The sequence below is a fragment of the Oncorhynchus nerka genome, linkage group LG6 (genome assembly GCF_034236695.1).
Source record: "Oncorhynchus nerka isolate Pitt River linkage group LG6, Oner_Uvic_2.0, whole genome shotgun sequence".
Lineage (NCBI taxonomy): Eukaryota > Metazoa > Chordata > Actinopteri > Salmoniformes > Salmonidae > Oncorhynchus > Oncorhynchus nerka.
Window position 1 is genome coordinate 57718893 of NC_088401.1, and position 18438 is coordinate 57737330.

At 44.2% G+C, this 18438-nt stretch overlaps 1 pseudogene; it reads left to right on the plus strand.

Moving 5' to 3' along the window:
- Positions 1 to 328: 328 nt before the first annotated feature.
- On the plus strand, positions 329 to 18385 carry LOC135572073 (probable carboxypeptidase X1; annotated as a pseudogene).
- Positions 18386 to 18438: the final 53 nt, after the last annotated feature.

Genomic DNA, 18438 nt, shown 5'->3' on the forward strand with positions numbered 1-18438 from the left:
AGCTTGATCGTATGATATAGCTGCCTCATTGTGAACACCATCATTGTTTTGCGAATAACTAGATAGAAGAAAAATTCATATAAATAAGATGTAACTGTTTATGAAATATATAATTGTTTTGCATTTAATAATACTCTACAGCCTTGTGAAAAAGTGTAACTTGTCAAAAAGGTGTAACTTTTTTAAACTGTCAAACATGGGCTCTTAATGTGACATTGTCGTAAACGTTCTGGACACAGAATATTATCGGCAGTGGTCCTGTCACTGCAGCATGCACAACAGATTACAGAGGGGGCCGTATATTATGTATATCTATGAGTGGACTTTCATGTGGAGTGGCGGACGTTTAAACGGTCAATATTCACCAGCAATGTCTGAAGGGACAGTTATGGTACAAGCCCTGTGCTTTACTTTAGTTGTATCGTTTTGATATGTGGATCAACAACTACAGTGAGGTCTACTTTGGATTATAATAAAACTACATCTGCTGCCGAGAGACGAGATTCTACAACTAAACCAAATACTACCCCTAGCAATAATAGCGTCAATGCACCACCGGTAAGGTTGACATCTACAATTACAGCAAAGCCCAAGGTACGGACTACCACTACTAGACCACCCAAAACGTCCACCACCGGTAAGGTTGACATCTACAATTACAACAAAGCCCAAGGTACGGACTACCACTACTAGACCACCCAAAACGTCCACCACCGGTAAGGTTGACATCTACAATTACAGCAAAGCCCAAGGTACGGACTACCACTACTAGACCACCCAAAACGTCCACCACCGGTAAGGTTGACATCTACAATTACAGCAAAGCCCAAGGTACGGACTACCACTACTAGACCACCCAAAACGTCCACCACCGGTAAGGTTGACATCTACAATTACAGCAAAGCCCAAGGTACGGACTACCACTACTAGACCACCCAAAACGTCCACCACCGGTAAGGTTGACATCTACAATTACAGCAAAGCCCAAGTTACGGACTACCACTACTAGACCACCCAAAACGGCACCACCGGTAAGGTTGACATCTACAATTACAGCAAAGCCCAAGGTACGGACTACCACTACTAGACCACCCAAAACGTCCACCACCGGTAAGGTTGACATCTACAATTACAACAAAGCCCAAGGTACGGACTACCACTACTAGACCACCCAAAACGTCCACCACCGGTAAGGTTGACATCTACAATTACAGCAAAGCCCAAGGTACGGACTACCACTACTAGACCACCCAAAACGTCCACCACCGGTAAGGTTGACATCTACAATTACAGCAAAGCCCAAGGTACGGACTACCACTACTAGACCACCCAAAACGTCCACCACCGGTAAGGTTGACATCTACAATTACAGCAAAGCCCAAGGTACGGACTACCACTACTAGACCACCCAAAACGTCCACCACCGGTAAGGTTGACATCTACAATTACAGCAAAGCCCAAGTTACGGACTACCACTACTAGACCACCCAAAACGGCACCACCGGTAAGGTTGACATCTACAATTACAGCAAAGCCCAAGGTACGGACTACCACTACTAGACCACCCAAAACGTCCACCACCGGTAAGGTTGACATCTACAATTACAGCAAAGCCCAAGTTACGGACTACCACTACTAGACCACCCAAAACGGCACCACCGGTAAGGTTGACATCTACAATTACAGCAAAGCCCAAGGTACGGACTACCACTACTAGACCACCCAAAACGTCCACCACCGGTAAGGTTGACATCTACAATTACAGCAAAGCCCAAGGTACGGACTACCACTACTAGACCACCCAAAATGGCACCACCGGTAAGGTTGACATCTACAATTACAGCAAAGCCCAAGGTACGGACTACCACTACTAGACCACCCAAAACGTCCACCACCGGTAAGGTTGACATCTACAATTACAGCAAAGCCCAAGGTACGGACTACCACTACTAGACTACCCAAAACGTCCACCACCGGTAAGGTTGACATCTACAATTACAGCAAAGCCCAAGGTACGGACTACCACTACTAGACCACCCAAAACGTCCACCACCGGTAAGGTTGACATCTACAATTACAGCAAAGCCCAAGGTACGGACTACCACTACTAGACCACCCAAAACGTCCACCACCGGTAAGGTTGACATCTACAATTACAGCAAAGCCCAAGGTACGGACTACCACTACTAGACCACCCAAAACGTCCACCACCGGTAAGGTTGACATCTACAATTACAGCAAAGCCCAAGGTACGGACTACCACTACTAGACCACCCAAAACGGCACCACCGGTAAGGTTGACATCTACAATTACAGCAAAGCCCAAGGTACGGACTACCACTACTAGACCACCCAAAACGTCCACCACCGCCAACTATAGCTTCAACATTGAAGTTTTAAATGAGGGTATCGACAGGAAAGGGGAAAAAATAGTATGGAACAAAGAACCTGATGATGAACACACTAGAATTAGGTGAGCATTCAAATGTATTTGCTGATGTAAAATGCAGGTCAACTGCTGAAATAATTGTTATATCAATATAATGCATACTAAAGTATTAATGTGTTATTATAGGCCTATACATTGTACATTATATATATTTGCCAACATTTTTAATGATCTCGTGTGTCTTTATAAAATTGTGGTATGACTGGAAAATGGCACAGCCCTATTGGTTAAAAAGCACCTCAATCTTTATCTTTCAGTTCTTACATGGAAAACATGTATACTATGAATACTGTCCATCAGGTTATTTGACAAACAACTCAGAAAACACACATTGAAAACTGACATGATAAATGACAATAGTGTGGATCACAATGCAGGGAAAACATGACTGACAGGGTGGTTGGTATGTCCATTCTGCATAGCTGTGGTCTTAAAAACCAAGTCCAGGGGGTTGGTTCTACATTCCCACCTCTGTGTGGTGAAGTGTTTAGCCGGGGTTATCAGGTGGTGATGGAAACCGGCTGTGTCTGCTAACTCCATTCAGTACCAAGTCACCACAGTTCTGCATAGCCAGTGAATGTGTTGTATAGTCCTAATTACGGACGTCATACTTTCACATTTCACAATGTTCGTCGTTGTTCATGAGATAGTTTGCCTTTTGTAGCCAAGCGGTTCACCAGGAGTGATAAGGTAGTAGAGAAGCATAAAAAGATATGAAAGAAAATCAAGAAACCCAAAGTCCTGCCAAAGAAGCGCAAGGCCAGTGGGCGCCCTTCGCTGCTAGTGAAGCCAGTGGCACGTATGTATGGGAGAATACATGTATACATATACAGTATACGAATGAGGTTCACCCAGTGGTGTGGCCCTAATAGCAGTATTGAGATCTCTATTTCCCTACTGTGCAAAACGCAGTGTTCATTTTCGTTCCATGTTGGAAATGCAACATGATCGACATCTGACATTCACAGCATTGCTTGATGGCACATAGTTACAGTACTAGTGGTGGTAGAGCAAAAACAAAAATGTTCCCTGGCTTAAATAGTTGTTGTGCTTGCACCTGTTCTCTAGTGACTGACCTAGTCTTCTGTAGTATTTCCTATCCATCTCTCTCTCTCTCTCTCTCTCTCTCTCTCTCTCTCTCTCTCTCTCTCTCTCTTTCTCTCTCTCTCTCTAATGAAAGCATTGTTGACATGGGTTCAATATATTTGGAATCACTTCACTAGTTCAGTAGATAACTTGGCTACATGGCATGGGACGCCACAGGCTAGGCTGCTATCAACAGTAGTTTTAAACAATTAAGTCTTGGAGCAGTGCAGCGCTTTCCTCACAATGAACACAGTGGAGAGATCCAGCAGGCCTCTAAGGCAAAATGGTATTATGGTTTTAAGAGAGACCACTGGCGGCACTGGCACAGGAGCTGGTGTTTAGAGGGCCAGTCGACCAGGCTCAACTCCTCAGACAATTAGCCCCTGTCTGCTCCTCTCATGGAAACACAGTAAAAACTGAGGAAGTCTCTCTCTTTTTCTCGCTCTTACGCTCTCTTTCTTGTGAACCCTGCTGCTCTCCCTCTCGCTTCCTCACTTTCCCTATCATTGCCTATCATGCTCATATAAGCCTTGTAGAATTGCACTCTCTCAATACCCATGTAAAGGCATCAAATTCAGCCTGTAATGCTAGTGTTTATGGACGGTGGGCTTTTTATATAATAGATGCATAAGTAACCATTGGTTCCCACTCCTTCTCTGGTGGTCAATAATGTTTCCCTCTTTCACCATATGACAATCTCATTCTCCGTGTCTGTCAGAGTGCCCTCCTCTGGGGCTGGAGTCTCTGAGAGTGAAGGACACACTGCCTGCCTGCCTGGGCGTTGAGGATGGGGACATCTACGATGGGGCGTGGTGTGCCCAGTATGAGGATAAGAAACCATGGCTGGAGGTGGACGCCCGTCGACCCACAAGCTTCAAAGGGGTCATCCTGCACGGACGCAGCTCAATCTGGAGGTCAGTGCAGGTTTTTGTTCCACCCCAGCACTAACACTTCTGATTCAACTAATCACAAAGTTGCACTCACTGTGCAGAGATTTAGCCATTGCATAGATTTGTATGTATTGTAAATGTTGCATGGACATCGCTAAAGAGTTGCCCCGGTCTTTCCTAACAGTTGGGATTTCTCACTCACCATAGGTGCTGTTCAGTAATGATACCCTGGTCTGGAAGACAGCTATGAATGGGACTAAAGAGGTGGTGAGTTGATTCAATACAATATATTAAAATATGATATTTAGTAACCATAATCTATTGCCTTCTTTCCATTACTTTTACTGCAACATTTGGATATTCCACACATTTTAATCTCTTGAATATCTTACTATTCGGTTCCTCATGATCCAGTTGTCAAGTTGTGTTTCATTATGTGGTCCAGTGAGGTATTATATCTACCATGCTCTGACATCATTGACCAATGACATTCCACTGCCGCTAGCCTATTTACACTGTAATGGAGACTGTGGCTATTGGCAAGCTGATCATGGCCCTGTCAGTGGTTCTTTTGGAAAATGTGCCCTGGCCTAAGCTGACTCCACTGTGCCAACCTTGCCAACTGTGTCAAACTTGCCAACTGTGCCAACTGTGCTAACCCAGCCTACTCTCCATGGGCACACTGTGGCAGATTGCACCATCTAATTACCAGTCTGTGGCACTGGTTTGGCAAAGGTGCAGAGGGGAAATATGACTGGCAGAGAGATGTACACCTTCCTAATGTTGAGTTGCACCCTATTTCTCCTTCAGAACAGCCTCAGTTTGTCAGAGCATGGACTCTGTAAGGTGTCAAATGCATTCCACAGGGATGCAGGCCCATGTTGACAATGCTTCCCACAGTTGGGTCAAGTTGGCTCCATGTCCATTGGGCGATGGACCGTTCTTGATACACACAGGAAACTTTTGAGCATGAAAAAAACAGCATCCGGTGTGCCTGGCACCTACTACTATACTCCTTCCTAAGGCACTTACATTTCTTGCCTTGCTCATTCACCCTCGGAATGGCACACATACACAATCCATAGCTCAATTGTCTCAATGCTTAAAAATGCTTCTTTATCCTGTCTCGTCCCCTTCATCTACACTGGTTGAAGTGGATTTAACAGGTGACATCAATAAGGAATCATAGCTTTCACCTGGATGGTCACTTTGTCATGGAAAGAGCAGATGTTCCTAATGATTTGTACACTCAGTTTTATAAGTAAATACAATTTATACATTTTTCATAAAACATATTTTTTATTTAAATTAAATTTAGCTCTGCAGTGATTAAGTCTTGTTTTGTACACTCAGTGTTTTCCGAACTCTGACATTGTTCATTCCGATATTTATTAATGACTTTCTTTTTACTTTCTTGATTATGTGCGTATTGTTTTGTATTGCTAGGATATTATTACTACGCTGTTGCTAGAAACATAAGCATTTCGCTACACCTGCAATAACATCCGCAAATCTGTGTACATGACCAATACACTTTGATTTGATTTGATTTGTTTTACACTTTTAACATAGGCCAGGCCCTGATGTTACCTCATATCCCCCTGAGAAGAAAACATTTCAATTTGCTAAACTTGCCATTGGCTGAAACATTGGCTCAATTTACCTCATGGCTATTGGCTTAACTTACCTCAAGGCAAACATTTTGACTATATTATCCCACAAAGCTACAAGGATGTGCTTTCATGTTAAGTTTAGGGACCTCATATTAAAGCTTATAATATCAATCAAATCAAAGTTTATTTGTCATGTGCGCCAAATACAACAGACCTTTTACAGTGGAATGCTTACTTACGGGCTCTAACCAATAGTGCGAAAAAAAGGTATGTGTGTGTGTATAAGTAAAGAAATAAAACAACAGTAAAAAGACATTTGAAAATAAGAATAGCAAGGTAATATACAGACACCGGTTAGTCAGGCTTATTGAGGTAGTATGTACATGTAGGTATGGTTAAAGTGACTATGCAAAATGATGAACAGAGAGTAGCAGTAGCCTAAAAAGAGGGGTTGGTGGGTGGTGGGACACAATGCAAATAGCCCGGTTAGCCAATGTGTGGGAGCACTGGTTGGTCGGGACAATTGAGGTAGTATGTACATGAATGTATAGTTAAAGTGACTATGCATATAAGATAAACAGAATAGCAGCAGGGTAAACGAGAGGTTGGGGGGGGGGCACAAAGCAAATAGTCTGGGTAACAATTTGGTTACCTGTTCAGGAGTCTTATGGCTTGGGGGTAAAAACTGTTGAGAAGCCTTTTCGTCCTAGACTTGGCGATCTAGTACCGCTTGCCATGCGGTAGTAGAGAGAACAGTCTATGACTGGGGTGGCTGGGGTCTTTGACAATTTTTAGGGCCTTCCTCTGGCACTGCCTAGTGTAGAGGTCCTGGATGGCAGGCAGCTTTGCCCCAGTGATGTACTGGGCTGTACGCACTACCCTCTGCAGTGCCTTGCGGTCGGAGGCCGAGCAATTGCCATACCAGGCAGTGATGCAACCGGTCAGGATGCTCTCGATGTTGCAGCTGTAGAACCTTTTGATGATCTCAGGACCCATAGCAAATCTTTTTAGTTTCCTGAGGGGGAATAGGTTTGTCGTGCCCTCTTCACGACTGTCTTGGTGTGTTTGGACCATTCTAGTTTGTTGTTGATGTGGGCACCAAGGAACTTGAAGCTCTCAATCTGCTCCACTATAGCCCCGTCGATGAGAATGGAGGCGTGCTCGGTGCTCCTTTTCCTGTAGTCGACAATCATCTCCTTAGTCTTGGTTACGTTGAGGGATAGGTTGTTATTCTGGCACCACCCAACCAGGTCTCTGCCCACCTCCCTATAGGCTGTCTCGTCGTTGTCGGTGATCAGGCCTACCACTGTTGTGTCGTTTGCAAACTTAATGATGGTGTTGGAATCGTGCCCGGCCATACAGTCGTGGGTGAACAGGGAGTACAGGAGAGGACTGAGCACGCACCCCTGGGGGGCTCCAGGGTTGAGGATCAGCGTGGCAGATGTGTTGCTACCTACCCTCACCACCTGGGAGCGGCCCGTCAGGAAGTCCAGGATCCAGTTGCAGAGGGAAGTGTTTAGTCCCAGGTTCCTTAGCTCAGTGATGAGCTTTGAGGGTACTATGGTGTTGAACGCTGAGCTGTAGTCAATGAATAGCATTCTCACATAGGTGTTCCTTTTGTCCAGGTGGGAAAGGGCAGTGTGGAGTGTAATAGAGATTGCATCATCTGTGGATCTGTTTGGGCGGTAAATTGGAGTGGGTCTAGGGTTTCTGGGATAATGGTGTTGATGTGAGCCATTACCAGCCTTTCAAATCACTTCATGGCTACGGACATGAGTGCCACGGGTCTGTCGTCATTTAGGCAGGTTGCCTTTGTGTTCTTGGGCACATGACTATGGTGGTCTGCTTGAAATATGTTGGTATTACAAACTCAATCAGGGACATGTTGAAAATGTCAGTGAAGACAACCGCCAGTTGGTCAGCACATGCCCGGAGCACACGTCCTGGTAATCCGTCTGGCCCCGCAACCTTGTGTATGTTGACCTGTTTAAAGGTCTTACTCACGTCGGCTATGGAGAGCGTGATCACACAGTCATCCGGAACAGCTGATGCTCTTATTGCATGCCTCAGTGTTGCTTGCCTCGAAGCGAGCTTAGAAGTGATTTAGCTCGTCTGGTAGGCTCGTGTCACTGGGCAGCTCGCGGCTGTGCTTCCCTTTGTAGTCTGTAATAGTTTGCAAGCCCTGCCACATCCGACGAGCGTCGGAGCCGGTGGAGTATGATTCAATCTTAGCCCTGTATTGACGCTTTGCCTGTTTGATGGTTCGTCGCAGGGCATAGCGGGATTTCTTGTAAGCTTCAGGGTTAGAGTCGCGCACCTTGAAACGGCAGCTCTACCCTTTAGCTCAGTACAAATGTTGCCTGTAATTCATGGCTTCTGGTTGGGGTATGTAAGTACAGTTCACTGTGGGGACGACGTCCTCAATGCACTTATTGATAAAGCCAGTGACTGATGTGGTATATTCCTCAATGTCATCGGAAGAATCCCAGAACATGTTCCAGTCTGTGATAGCAAAACAGTCCTGTAGTTTAGCATCTGCTTCATCTGACCACTTTTTTATAGACCGAGTCACTGGTGCTTCCTGCTTTAATTTTTTCTTGTAAGCAGGAGTCAGGAGGATAGAGTTGTGGTCGGATTTACCAAATGGAGGGCGAGTGAGAGCTTTGTACGCGTCTCTGTGTGTGGAGGACAGGTGATCTAGAATTTTTTTCCCTCTGGTTGTACATTTAACATGTTGATTTAAGTTTCCCTGCATTAAAGTCTCTGGCCACTAGGAGTGCCGCCTCTGGGTGAGTGGTTTCCTGTTTGCTTATTTCCTTATACAGCTGACTGAGTGCGGTCTTAGTGCCCGTATCTGTTTGTGGTGGTAAATAAACAGCCACGAAAAGTAGAGCTGAGAACTCTCTAGGCAAGTAGTGTGGCCTGCAATTTTTCACAATATACTCTACTTCAGGCGGGCAAAATCTAGAGACTTCCTTAGATTTCATGCACCAGCTGTTGTTTACAAATATGCACAGACCCCCCCCCCCCCTCGTCTTACCGGAGTGTGCTGTTCTATCCTGCCGGTGCAGCGTATATCCCGCTAGCTGAACATCCATGTCGTCATTCAGTCAGTCAGAGCAGCTCACAGATTACTGCACCTGTACATAGCCCACCTATAATTTAGCCCAAACAACTACCTCTTTCCCAACTGTATTTTATTTATTTATTTAGTTTGCTCCATTGCACCCCATTATTTTTATTTCTACTTTGCACATTCTTCCATTGCAAATCTACCATTCCAGTGTTTTACTTGCTATATTGTATTTACTTTGCCACCATGGCCTTTTTTTGCCTTTACCTCCCTTATCTCACCTCATTTGCTCACATCGTATATAGACTTGTTTATACTGTATTATTGACTGTATGTTTGTTTTACTCCATGTGTAACTCTGTGTTGTTGTATGTGTCGAACTGCTTTGCTTTATCTTGGCCAGGTCGCAATTGTAAATGAGAACTTGTTCTCAACTTGCCCACCTGGTTAAATAAAGGTGAAATAAAAATCAAATTCAGCCACGATTCCGTGAAACATAGGATATAACAGTTTTTGATGTCCCGTTGGCAGGATATTTGTGATCGTACCTCGTCTAGTTTATCGTACAATGATTGCACGTTGGCGAGTAATATTGATGATAATGGCAGCTTTCCCACTTGCTTTCTGCGGGTCCGGACGAGGCATCCGGCTATTCGTCCTCTGCGTCGCTTCCTTTTGCGAATAATTGATATGCCTGCCCTGTGGGGTGTTTTGGAGTATATCATCCTGCTTGTTGTTGAATTTATTTTGTCTAATCCGAGGTGAGTGTCACGCCCTGACCTTATAGAGTCTTTTTATGTCTCTATTTGGTTTGGTCAGGGTGTGATTTGGGTGGGCATTCTATGTTCTGTTTTCTATTTTTTTGTATTTCTATGTTTTGGCCGGGTATGGTTCGGGTATGCTCTGCGCACTGTGTTTCTGGTGCGTCTGCACAGCCCAGTGTGTCCTGTGCCAGCGCCCCGCATTTTCAGGGCGAATATACCATCCAGCCAGGGCGGGTTGTGCAGGCTCTGCACTCAAAACCCCCAGTGCGCCTCCACGGCCCAGTGTATCCGGTGCCTCCGTAAAGAACCAAGCCTCCTGTATGTCTCTCCCTGTGACAGCCCCAAGCACCAGGCTGCCTATACGTCTCCTCCCACCAGTGATGATCCATGGCAAGAAGCCTCCAGTGATGATCCATGGCACGAAGCCTTCAGTGATGATTCATGACACGAAACCGCCAACAACGGTCTCCAGTCCGGAGCCTCCAGCGACAGTCTCCAGTCCGGAGCTTCCAGCGACAGTCTCCAGTCCGGAGCCTCCAGCGACAGTCCCCAGTCCGGGGCCAGCAACAAGGGTCCCCAGTCCGGGGCGCGCAACGAGGGTCCCCGCACCAGAGGCGCCACCAAAGTGGGGTGAGCTAGAGGTGGAGCGGGGTCTACGTCCAGCACCAGAGCCGCCACCGCGGATAGATGCCCACAAGGACCCTCTCCTATAGGTTCAGGTTTTGCGGCCGGAGTCCTCACCTTTGGGGGGGGGGGGGGGGGGGTTACTGTCACGCCCTGACCTTAGAGAGCCTTTTTATGTCTCTATTTGGTTTGGTCAGGGTGTGATTTGGGTGGGCATTCTATGTTCTGTTTTCTATGTTTTTGGTTTTCTATGTTTTGGCCGGGTATGGTTCTCAATCAGGGATAGCTGTCTATCGTTGTCTCTGATTGGGAATCATACTTAGGCAGCCTTTTTCCCTTCTGTCATTGTTAGGGTCACTATATTCTTTGTAAGAGTCACGGTCGTTGTTGTTATTTCTTGTTTTGTTGGTGACATTTTAACAAATAAAAGAAAATGTACGTTTACCACGTTTACGACGCTGCACCTTGGTCTCATTCCAACGACGGCTGTGACAGTGAGTGATCGCTGTTCTGATATCCAGAAGCTTTTTTCTGTCGTAAGATACAGTTGCAGAAACATTATGTACAAAATAATTTACAAATAGCACAGCCATCTCCTCCGGCGCCATCATTATAGAGACGCCAACTGATGTACAGAACAATCATAAAAGTATCAACTTTGGTTTAGATACAAGCACCATGAAGCCTATAACACAATACATTTATTTGACTAGGTGAAACTTGCTTACCACTTTTTCCATGTGGTTTCTTCCTTCCCAGACTCCAAGAAATTATGAACTCTTCCTAAATATTTAGTCAAATTATATGGTTTCCTAGAAACAACACTGGCTCAATTTACCCCACTCTCCCATACTGTAGATATTTGAGGGGAACCTGGATACTGAAAATCCAGTGCTGGCCCTATTTAATAAGTTGTCAACAGTGGCACACTACATCTGCATCAATCCACAGACCTGGTACTAGAATGGGACTATGTCCTGGAGCTGAGGTACCCTCCCAGGTATGTCCACCATCATCATCACAACATCTTCACAACACTAGCTTAACACTCAGGAAACATAACCTCAACAACATTCAAACGTTACCATTGAGCTTTTCCATTATGTTGTGTCATTTCACTCCTGTAGATCCCAACAACATCTACGTTTGGCAGCAGACGGAGCAAGGCACCCAGGACAAACTGGACTTCAGACACCACAACTACAAAGAGATGAGGAAAGTAAGTCCTGAAGTAGAGACCTTCAACACTCATCCATAGACTACTGGTGTAGTTTGAGGGTTATTTAGTTGGTGGATGGATGACTCTCTATGTAGACAAACACTGAATGAAGACGGGTTAATATTTTGCAAATATAGTGCTGCATTCATAACCAAGTAGGAAGGTGGTATTCGGCTGGGAGAAATCCACTTGAATGCCCATCCAACTGGCAATAACGAGTGGGAAACTTGTCTATCATCCCTGAGCTCCGATTTCTCCCACATGTTGACCTCTGACGTCACCTACTACGGAAATGACCTCGATTAACAGCCTTTTTGACAGTAAAAAAAATGTAACAACATAACATTATTTATAAAAAGCAATCTATTCATTTTTTTTTTAACACTATCATTTGTTTACAAGCATGTTAGCTGTACTTTTAGTTTATGGTTGGCCATTAATCAATTGACGTTTCTCAACGAGGTCAAAGCATTTGAATGCATCCAACTGGTATTTATGACTGGTAATTACCACCTTTCCACTTGGTTATAAACTCAGCATAGGTCGCGTTTCCCTGCTTAGAAGTTGCATGCATCAACCAATGGTTGCATGCCATATCATCGACTGTGTCATCCGGCACCAGATTGCTATAACATATGACGTGGTTAGATTAAAAATACATTTTGGGGACAAGAGCCCTCTATACATCTCTATGGAACTGACCATATTCACAGCCATATATCTGTTGCGTTCCACTGCTTAGACTTTGCATGCATCAACCATCGGTTGCATTGTGTGCCACATCATCGACTGTGTCATTGACTGACAGATTGCTATATCATATGATGTATGCTGATAAGTAAAATACATTTCCAGGCATTTTAAGATCTGGCAACGTCTAAGCAGTGAAACGTGACCACTTAACTACTTCCTGTTTTCCTCTAACAATTAGCAAACTTCAGACCAATAAGAATAGAGCCAGGCAGTTTCTAGGTAGATAATAAATCATATTACCATTCTAAACAACTGACTCACCATATTTTAGAACTACACAGTGACTCAGAAAATAAATCATACACTGGCTAAAATGTTGTGATCTTGTGCACTCCAAATAAGTGCAGTAGGGACCTTACAAAGGTGCATTCTAGAACCTTAAAGGGTTCTTTGGCTGTCCCCATAGGATAACCCTTTGAAGAACCCTTTTTGGTTCCAGGTAGAACCCTTTTGGGTCCATCTAGGACCCTTTCCACAATTGTGTTCTACATGGAACCAAAAAGTGTTCTGCTATGGGAACAGGAGAAGAACGCTTTTGGAAGCCTTTTTTCTAAGAGCATAGGCATCCATTGCATGCAACAGTTAGCAAGAAACTCCCTCCCTTCCATTCAATCTACTCTGTGTGGCGCTTGACTGAGCTGTCCTGGAAGCAGAGGGTTTGTGGTTGTAGCTACCTCCCTCAGTCTCACCGAAAAACAAATATTATTCCATTTTTTTTTTTTCCCCTCCTCACTACACTGCCACCACCGCTCAGTAAAGAGCTTGAGGTGAATCTGACCATTATGATATAACACTGGGCTCTTGTGTCCACACACACACCACACTCTCCCCATGTGCTCTGCAAACTAATCCAAGACTTGGATCTATTTGTAAAGTAATAAAACTCTAGTGTACATACTTTCTTCTCACACTTAACCACAGGAGGTTGGTGGCACCTTAATTGGGGAGAACGGGCTCGTGGTAATGACTGGAGCAGAATTAGTAGAATGGTTTCCATGTCTTTGATGACATTGCATTTGCTCCGTTCTAACCATTATTATGAGCCATCCTCCCCTAACCAGCCTCCGCTGCACTTAACCATCATAAGGCAGTGTTACCCAATCCATTCCTGATGGACCCTGTGGGTGCAACAACAACAAAGAAATCTGTCCCCCAAAAATGTGCACACCCTGGGGGTCCCACAGGAATGGAAGACTTCTGCCCACCAGACAACACCATAATGCTCAGTACCATTTAACTCTGTCCCTCCTCAGCTCATGAAGTCAGTGACCGAGTCCTGTCCTGACATCCCCCGTATCTACAGCATCGGGAAGAGCCACATAGGCCTCAAGATGTACGTCATGGAGATCTCTGACAGCCCTGGAAAGCATGAGCTGGGTAAGTAGATATAGACCTACTCCAGTTTATGAAGTTTTATCTTAAGGCAATACTACATAACGTATCTACAGTACCACTGCTATAGTACTTTGTACTGTATGCTCGCAGAGACTGGAGTTAACCCTTGTCTACACTGACTGGTCTAAAGTGTTGGATCGGTCTGCCAGTACTGGCAACCGCTAATACCCCTTACCTACAGTACTTATAATGGAAGAGAGAGAGCCAGGAATGCCGCAGCATAGACGGAGAACTGGTTAGCCTGCACACTGGAATAGAGAGGAAACCCCTATTATATAGAGGGTGACTAGTCTTCTTAATATGTCAACACTAGAAATTCTTGGCCTGTTTTGTACGGAGTAAAAAGCTTTCAATGGTTTTTGACTGTAAATATTTGTTTATCTCCAACTCTCTTGGCAGAGATTAAGCCAGACTGTAGTTTAGGGGTCTTTTTTTTTTTTGTTGAAAAATAACGTTCCCAAAGTAAACTGGCTATTTTTCAGGACCAGAAAATAGAATATGCATATAATTGACAGTTTAGCATAGAAAACACTCTAAAGTTTCCAAAACTGTAAAGATATTGTCTGTCTAAATTATCCTATGCCTATGCTTCCCTATTGAGCAGTGAATGGGATATCAACGAGATTCCCGTTTCTATTGCTTCCTTAATGTGTCTAGTATCACAAGACATAGTTTCAGGCTTTTATTTTGAAAAATGAGCCTGAGCGACAACATTGCGTCAGTGTCCACCTGATGGCTCTTTGTGTATTTCTAGCGCAAAAGACAGAGGTAGCCATTTTTCCACCCGGTCTTACTGAAAAAAGTTGATATATTGGCTCCATAATATCGACAGAAACATGGCAAATGTTGTTTATGATCAATCCTCAATGTGTTTTCCAAATATCTATTCGATAATATATCCACCGGGATATGGTTTTTCAGTAGGACCGATTGGAATAATGGCTACCTCTGTATTTTACGCAAGAATCACTCTGGGAGCCATCAGGTGACCAGTTGCGCAATTTAGCCGCTCACGGGTATTCTTCAACATGAATGCGTAAAACTACGTCACAATGCTGTAGACACCTTGGGGAATACGGAGAAAAAGTAATCTGGTTGATAGCCCATTCACTGCTCAATAGGGACGCATTGGAACGCAGCGCTTTCAAAACATGAGGCACTTCCGGATTGGATTTTTCTGCAATATCAGTTCTGTTATACTCACAGACAATATTTTTACAGTTTTGGAAACTTTAGAGTGTTTTCTACCCTAAGCTGTCAATGATATGCATATTCTAGCATCTTGTCCTGACAAAATATCCCGTTTACTACCGGAACGTTATTTTTCCAACAATGAAAATACTGCCCCCTAGTCACAAAAGGTTAATGAAGCTAGCAAATAGTAGCTAGCAGACACATTGAGCAGCCAGGCCACAATCAGCTTATCAAGTTACTGGTGAGTGGAGACGTGTGTGCTTTGTTGCTGTTTAGTTTTATACACATTTCTCATTATCTATTATCAGAGTGTGAGTCTGTCTGGCAGTGTTTCAAAACAACTGTCACGGGAGACACAAGATGCTCACAAATGGGTTATGGAATATTGACAAGATGCAGTTTGGATACAAGTTCACTCTGATTGTATCAATTCTAATCTTGCCGAAAAAAAGTGGCAGACTCGAGTGATTGACACTATAAAAAACATCAGCACGTGGCCACTCCATAAAGGGCTTAGGGCCACGGGTTATTCCAACATAACATTGGGGACGTGTTGTTTTATGTAAACAAGTCGGAGGCGCTGCGTAAAGGGCAGATCTGCTGTCTGGAGATTCTGGCTGCTATCTAGAACCTAAAAGGGTTCTTTGGCTGTCCCCATGGGAGAACCATTTGGAGAACCCTGCCATAACTCTCCTGTGACGATCTGAAGGATCAGGTTACTGTGGATCCGCTCTACAGTGTGCTCTCTCTCGTAGAGTGGGAGAGCAGGAAGTCTGCTGTTTTTTGGGCGGTCATAAAATACGCTGCCTCTATGCTCTGTTGTGTTCGAGATTGGAATGTAAACTGTGGAACACAGAGTGACGCATGGACATCAAATGTTTTAATAATTAAACAATATTTATATTTTTGGGAATGTGGGAATGGTCCGTGGACACTTAAGGGACAGTCATGTCGAGTGTGTTTCATTTGATGATCTCATGAAGGACAGGAAACGCACATTACTGTATCTCTAAAAGTGTACATTTCCCAGCTGTCAGGTTTACATATAAATATTGTGAAACATATGTGATTAAACATGACACTCTTTGTGAAAAGATGTAATGTGAACCTTCTAAATGAGAGTATGGATTTTCGTATAACGTTTAACTAGTCAGTGACAACACCCCCGTGAGCCCAAACATCCCATTAGGCATCATAGAACCGCCCCTTCTTTCACAGAGTATAAAACCACTTCCTACAAAATGTACATTAAGTCAGAGAATGCCGGGATGGATTCCCCACATTGGAATTGCTACAATTCTATAGGCCATCAGAACAGAAAATATGGAGATGACACTACCTGTTGAAATGGTTAGGCACTACAACTCTACCAAAGGATAGGACCATACAGCGCGGAGCATTGGCTACACAGCTGGAAATGGTTAAATTCTGAGACTATCAATTCAAGAAGTAATAAATCCTAGGCCGTCGAACTACCAGTCTGCAGCTGGAAATGTACGAAGCCTAGGACAAGAATACAGACACCACCGAAACATCCCATCCTATGCGACAACCATGGGTACGCCTGACATATCCATTATGAACACAACCAGAGACTTTCTGTCGATTGACTCTCCAGCAGACGGACCGGCGACCACAGAGAGAGAGACAGCAAGACATATACCATACATTTTCGAATGAGCAGTTGTTCATGTAAGGCAGTAGCAATATCTATGAGTGTAGTTATCAGCTATGAGTTTCCCGCTCTTGAGCGGTCCACATCCCCTTTCCTTTGTCTACCAAGCCGTCATATCGGTTTCGTCCGCTGGGGACTTTGTCTTTGTATCATGTAGTAACCCTTGTATAACTAATTGTGTGTGTGACTATGTATTTCTGTGATTATTTAGTTAGTTAGTAAATAAATAATTAAGCCAATTTGTAGATCGCTGATTCATCATTTAGGCTAGGGTTCGTACAGATATCCAAGGGTTTGTGACATTCAGTAATGAGAACTGATGAGGTACAATACATTAATGAGAATTACTTATCGATTTGATATGAAAATATCTGAAGAGTCAATTCGGGAAATAGAGACTCTATAAACATTTTCCAGTGGTGCCCCGACTTCCTAGTTAATTAAAGTTTACATGATTAGTTTAATCACGTAATAATAATTACAAATAGAGAATTGATTTGATAAAATAACAGTCTTCACATTTAATGACAGTCACAGACACGACAACCCTTTTTGGTTCTAGATAAAACCCTTTTGGTTCCAGGTAGAAAGAAGAACCCTTTTGGGTTCCGTGTAGAACCCTTTTCACAGAGGGTTCTACATGGAATCCAAAAGTGTTCAACCTGGAACCTAAAAGGGTCCTCCTATGGGGACACCGCAAGAACCCCTTTGGAACCCTTTTCTCTAAGAGTGTATGATTGGATAGAGTGCACGGAGCTGATAAAGAGCAATCACCACAGCTTCTTCTCTCGTGTTAGTGTGTAACTGTGGAGCTGTCCACTGTAACAGTGGAGTTGTCCTGTGATAAATTCCCTCATGCCAGTGAGCTGCCAATCAAGTGGGAGAACAACAAAGAGTCTTTACCGGTCTACATGGAGCAGGTTCGTCCATCAATAGTGTATAGTGCAGGTAAACACAACACGATGGTGTTGTTGATCCTAACTCTATATTTTTGCTTTGTATTGAAGGTCCATAGAGGACGCAAGGGTGTAATCAGAGACAAATACACAGAGGCTGGCATTGAGGATGCTATAATAGAACGTGGATGCCATAGACCACCATATTAGATCAGATGGGCTCCCTCCCTCCTCACATGCAAAACATTTTATGTCAGTAAATGATACAAGAAAACCTATAAATTATGCTGTCAAATTGCCCCTAGATGGCACTACAGGAATATGTTATGAAATTAGTAGGCCAAAGAAGCCAACCACTTTCCAGTAGCCATTTTGTGTCCTGCCCCTACTGTAGTACCTGACGGGGACTACTGGCGCCTGCTGAACCCAGGTGAGTACGAGGTCACGGTGAGTGCCGAGGGCTATAACACTTCCACACATACCTGCCGTGTGATGTACAACCACTACCCCACCATCTGTGACTTCCGCCTCACAAACCCCACCCAAGCAGAGGCTGAAGGAGATCCCATCCAAGGGAGGCAAGCTCCCCAAAGCCCTGCAGCGGAGGCTGCAACAACTGCGTCTGCGCAAACTGCGTGCCAGCACTAAGGCCATCAACCAGCGGTGGCTAGCAGGAAGGCACAGGGATCGTGATTTTGAACAATCACAGCCCACTTTGTCTGGAGGGTTGTTGTATTTCATTGGCTCTTGTTAGGGCACTTTCTGGTTTAAGTCAGTTTGGGTGTTTGGAAGTCTTTACAACATGTG